The sequence below is a fragment of the Typopeltis vanoorti genome, chromosome 22, assembly GCF_054136105.1.
Source record: "Typopeltis vanoorti isolate ZY-2024b chromosome 22, IOZ_Tvanoo_1.0, whole genome shotgun sequence".
Taxonomy (NCBI): domain Eukaryota; kingdom Metazoa; phylum Arthropoda; class Arachnida; order Uropygi; family Thelyphonidae; genus Typopeltis; species Typopeltis vanoorti.
Window position 1 is genome coordinate 42,640,491 of NC_143570.1, and position 6,287 is coordinate 42,646,777.

The 6,287-nt window shown below is 34.2% G+C and overlaps 1 pseudogene; it reads right to left on the bottom strand.

Moving 5' to 3' along the window:
* Nucleotides 1-2,537: 2,537 nt before the first annotated feature.
* On the bottom strand, nt 2,538-2,704 carry LOC150094358 (U2 spliceosomal RNA; annotated as a pseudogene).
* Between the last annotated feature and the right edge of the window lie 3,583 nt (nt 2,705-6,287).

Below are 6,287 nucleotides of genomic sequence, written 5' to 3' on the forward strand. Positions count from 1 at the left end.
CCCAACGTCAACACCCTTGCCGCAGCTAAATGTAATGGCGTAGAGTCTACACGAGCTCTTCTATTTAATACGCATGCAGTCAAACGGTATATCTCATAGCGCGTGTACTGAGGAGAGGGGGGGGGGAGTCGATGTTCAGTACTTTTGTGCCATACCATACAAAGTGTGAAAATGCTTGTACCAAATAGTTCTCGAAAGTTAAGACGTATGTGGTGAAAGGTGGCACAAACGATTTTCATTCTTTTTGGTAGTTAGAAAATTAAATTAAACAGTAGTTATACGACGAAAGTGAATTCATAGCATGCTCACTAACGTATACTAAAATTAGCTATACTTGAGCTCTTCGCTAGATACTCCGTTTTGTTACGTTTTGTATTATTTTAATTAAGCGTGTGAGTGATTTCGTGCGAGAAAATTTTAATAGCTGTCCACTGCAATAAAGTTACGTAAGCAGAAATCTTAATTCAGACATAAAAATAAACTACGCTTGATAAATGTAGGAGAAAGTTCTTTTCGCTGCTGTACGTGTATTTTGCTGGTATATTTATCAGACGAATACACGTATATTTACGGACATTTTTTCGGTTTTTTTTTTTAATAAAAGAAATATATAGCAATGTATTCCCATTTTAATACATACACACAGCATCCCTCATATTATTAATTTTTATTAATAATTAGCTTAATGCACCCTAGTACTGGAAATCGTCTATTTCCAGCATCGGAAACAACATGAAATTAATAGATTTGTTGTACACACACACACACACACACACACACACACACACACCAAATTTTATTAATAAGCAAACATTTGTGTAATACAAATGTTTGCTTATTAATATGTCAAATACAAAAATTAGTATATGTTTAATTATTTTAGTTCTTTCCCATTTAGTCATATTACAAGTATACTTCGTTAACAATTATAACTAATGTTAAAATTGAAATTTCAAATATAAAATAAACGGTTTAATTCCTTAATTAAAAGTTTAAGGGTAAGTAAGTTGATAAACTATGAAGTATGTTATTAAGAGATCTCATCATACGAACGAAACAGGAAATAATAAAAGGAATGTTATTTTATTAAAGTGATCGCTATATTTTTGTAAATTAGTATATATATTCATTCGGTTTGTATTTCTATTTTAAGAATAATTTGTGGCCATGTTCTGTTTTCTAAGAGTTAAATCGTACGAATCGAGGGAAAAAGTGACTCAGAAGAGTAACACAGGTGGATAGTAGCGTTCCTTTGAATTAAACATGCTGAAATATGATGTTTAGTTTCTTCTTTCTTTCTTTTTTTTAGTCTGCACGCTTTTCGCGTAAGCAAAATTTCGCTTAAGAATTACTATTGTATAGTCACTGCTTCGAATGGCAGATACAATTCAGTCCTTAATATAGAAACGTGTTGTCAAGAGTTCGCTATTGTGTAAACGAGTAAATAAATATTCCGCATGTCTTAAAAAGAGAAAGTTAAAGGATATTCCACTTGAGATGAAAAGAAAGCCCATCAATGTATCTTGAACATTAAGGAGTTGGACTACATTAATCAGCGAATGTCACTAAGTCACCTTGCGTTAACTTAGGAAAATTCTATAAGAGTTTCGAATTCTTTCGTGTTATTCCAAGTTACAGTTATGATTTCTAAAAGGAGCGAATGGTGAATTAAACAGGGATGCGAATTTATCATAATCGACGGAATGCGAAATTTATATTTCATTACAGTATTCGTCGTTCTCATTTCTTTTATTTATTTTGTTTAGTGATTTTTTTCAAATATTAGCAAACAGCGAATGCTAATGCATACGATACAGTTGGTTGAAAACAAGTGCGAACTATCTGAATATAATTATTTATCGATTTCATCTACTTGTTCTCTCTTCCTCACAGTCCGATCTATTTCCAAAACCTGTGCGGGTCTTTTGATGGTTCTCTGGAGTGGAGGGACCGCACTTTCTTTGACGGCTTGCACTTTGAAAAATAATGCCCCTGACATGTTCCCTGCTGTGAAATGGTATAGACAAAATATTGTTCTATGTCTGCTTTCCCATATTTATTTCGTTTTTCGCAAACCCTGAAGAAGTTTGGCATAGAGAAAAGCGGCAGATTTATACTTAGAACCAAAACGGAACTGTGCACTAAATACCGAAGTGATAATTGTTATAAATTCAGAATAATAAAGCTTTATTATTCTGAATTCACAAAGATCCATATTTTGATAAACCTTGTGGTTAGGATGACTTTAAAAATATCATTCGTATTCCTTATTTTATTTTATTCGTATTCCTTACTGAATTAATAAAACGTTTTATTTTAATTTTATTACATTTTAATACGATTGTTTTTTTAGCTATAGAAAATTTGAAGAATATTTTTATTTTTGTTACAAATATACAAGTCACAATCTGGATGTCATAAGCGTGCTATTTATTAGTGATCTTTGGGTTTCCTTAAAAAGTGTGCATAAAAAAAGTAAGTTCTTTAACAAAGATAAAATTAATGCTTGGTTTTAATATTAAAATACCTAAATGCGCTTACATAACAACACTACCAAATATTTTTTGGTAGTGTTGTTAGCCCCAACCACTTCGCAGTTTCCAAAACACCGTTTAATATTGATCTCTATTGGACCCATATCAGATATCAAACTGATAAATACAGGTACTAAACATTGATAATAGACAAAACGCCCACAGGGGCAACTTGTAGTATCTGGTTTTATTAGCATAAAACTTGACACTGCTCCAAAAATATTAAACTAATTTTTGGAAAGCAGCAAAACCTTTATTTTTTTTCACATTGAGTAGATTAATCCAAATTAAATATTTGAAGAGATTGCTGCAATAGTTTAATGGATTTAGTTCCTTGATTATCTTTCCAGACAATCTGATATTCTTTTTCTCTCAGACTGAGTTCATTCTGCATATCAGCGAATCTTGTGTTTGTATGTTATACGAAATAATAGGATATACAAAAATGCATGTTTTTTCTACGATCTCTCCCATGAAAGGCTTTTATCCTATAGCAAATTTAGTACCGAGTTTGGAGTGTGAGATAATTCGTAAACTGTGTTTTAAATATCAGACATGGAATTTTTAAATCATTTAAGGCCCGATCAAGCATTTTATTGCTCTTGGTGGTAGTAGAACCACTCAAAAACGTTCCCCAAATCAATGCCCACGGTAAGGGATTTGAATTGTGTCATACTACTTTGAGAGAGAGGGGAGGCGAATGCTGTATATATCATTATAGCCGAAATTCATATTATTGTCTCTCTGTATTCCTTAAATATTTTTTAACATTAGTAATTAGCATTTGTCTAAAACTTTCTGATAAATTTAATAATTTTTGAATAATTCATCTATTACATCTAATTATATTCTCATTAGATATTCCAACACCACAAATTAGTGAAATCCCTTTGTGTGATGTATATAAACTGTATATAAGCTAATTCTAATTATAATCATTATATAATAAAATAGCTTCCTATAAGCCAATTGCGAATTCATTTACATTTCATGCGTACACGCAATACAATGTTTCATTCCCACTTAAACTTCTGTTTATATTCTTATGTCCTAATACTTCTTTTTCGCTCAGATTTAAAGCTTTCTTTCACTCGCATATTAACAACTTACAAGAATCTTATAATCCTACGGATTATCCTAAAACGTCGTTACTAAAGCAACAAATTTTGTAAACTAATATCGCAGTATATGCTTGTAGTGTGTGTGTGTGTGTGTGTGTGTCGAAGTGTTTTCCTCTACTACAGCTTACATTTAATCCAAACAGCACCTTACAGATATACACAAGACACTACAAGCATTTCTTAATATTTTCTCCATGAATAATTCATTTTAAATGATTTTAATAGTGTAATTAATACAAAATTAAGATGGTGGGGATTTCTACTTGGATAATTAAAGAAAGCAATATCAGATCAAAGAAATATGAAGAAAGATAATTCGAGTATTAGATGATTGGAGCCGAATCTCATCTTTATTCCCGAGCAATGTGAAATTTATAAAAGCTGTAAAAATGCAGCTGACAGTATATGAAAGCAAAAACACCCGCAATACGCAACGAACTTTGTTTGCTTAGATATTATGGAGTCAGTGTCAAAGGGACCTTCTCAGTGTTCTTTTCTAAGAAAATGTAATCCCCCAATCACCAATAGTCTATCTTTCTCTATACACTATTCCATCAGCGAGTGTGACTCTTTTTCTAATTCGGTAAAAGCTTTTTTTATTAAACTTTGGAGCTCTTCACGAAGTGGTTGTTTCAGCTCCGCAGTGTCTGTAAATCTGCATGCGCAGAATGTATCCTTCAGAGGATACAAAATCTGAGTTGAGCGGAATGGAGAAGAAGATAGCTCCTTTGGTAAATTCCTAGCTATGTTCCTTTATATATGTGGCAGTGTCGATAATTGATAAAATGTCCTGTCGTTTTCACCCAAGAACACTGCCGCAACGCTATGATGTTCTTACGTCACTAATCAGTCTAATTGTTCATAAAGAAGTAAACATTTACCTTTCTAGCTTGGAGTTTAAGGAGAGAAAAAAAAGAAAGGCAACTTGTTCAGAATGAACTATTTACCACTAACATACGATGATAAAGTGATCGGTAATCATTCTCGTCCAGTTTTCCACAACTGATGGTGAGGAAATAAACGAATGAGGAAATGAATCCGTACAATTAATAGCTGCATTGCTTATGGTTGGGTGCACAAAGCCAAGCTATGATACCATCAGTTCGCTATAAATAACTTGAATTTTATGTTAAGCATTTGTTTAGAGTAAAATTAATTTAACTGTGGTTACCTTGTAGGAGGTTATGCGTAATATCAAATGTTCAATAGAATCGCCCTGTAGTGACACCATATGTAGATTCAAATTTTTTAAATCAATAATAAATTCCTTGAATGTTTTTTTTTCCATACCTAATGACCCGCAGTATAATATCCGGTGTTACAGTGGTTCTATTGCATGAATACATTGCTAACTTAAATCAGGATGCACCATGTTCTGATATTTCAAAATATTAGCATACCCATGGTATATCAGAACATCTGTGGAACTGTTTTACAAACTCTAACATTTAATTCGAAGTTTGTTATAATCCTATATGAAATGCAAAAATAAAAATGGTTTATATTCAACAAAATACGAAACAAACATTTTAATACACCTTTATTTTTTATTCATATTTTATTATAAAAGATCGTATAATCGTCAAATGGCAATGCTGCAGCTAATGAAGTTGTAACTGAGGTATTACCTAGCCATGACTAGAGCTTTTAGCTCAATAACACTCCATCCACACAGATTTTCTTCATTCAGATGACGGATAAAGAGTCAAGGACTTAGTCCATCGCCCAGTTCTTTTAAGAACTTTGTTTAACCGAGGAAGAGAGATGAATCGATCGTGAGATGTGGTGATTAATATCCTTGGAGGGTAATGGATGGCAATGCTGTAGCCAACGAAGTTCTAACTGAGGCTCGGCTATTGCTGTTACCCTCCTGCTATGATTAGAGCTTAAATAGCTCAATAACACCTTATCCCTACACTGTCCTCTACAGATAACGGGGAAGATGAAAAGCATTCTTGCTTCGCCCCTTTAAGCCAGTCCTTATAAGGAAAATAAGGACCTTGTTTATCTACCCCGCGTGGTGGCCAGGATAAGAATAGCGCCACTGTAGCCCATGCATGTCGTAACAAACGACTAAAATGGGACATAGAATTTCGAGAGTTTCGCTTTCTTAGGTTTCTTCCGGAATTTTGCTCCCTGTGAGGGCGGGGGCTTAGATCTCTCGAGGTTTGCTGAGAGAGCATTTTGAGTCTCTGGGGAGGAAGTTCTCCGGCATGGCCCGTGAGGAGCCTTGTCTATGGATGCTTTTCCTTGGAATATGAGCAGTTCTGCTCAGTGGTTGGGGGCCCTTCACTGAGTGGAAACAACGCTGAGTTGGACGATCTTTCGGCCACTCGTGAGGAGTGGTCCAGGGATCGTCTTAATTTTTAGAAACGGCTTTACTTAACATTCCAGACCCACTGTGTAGCCCATGCATGTCGTATGTGGAGACTAAAATGGATACCCAGGGAGAGTAATGGATCGCAGTGCTGTAGCCAATGAAGTTTTAACTGAGGCTCGGCTATTGCTGTTGCCCTCCTTCCATGATCAGAGCTTATAGCCCTTTCTATATTATCGTTTCCATACATTTTCTTTACAGATAACGGGGAATATGAAAAACATTTTTGCTTCACCCATCTAGCGAAATAAAAAA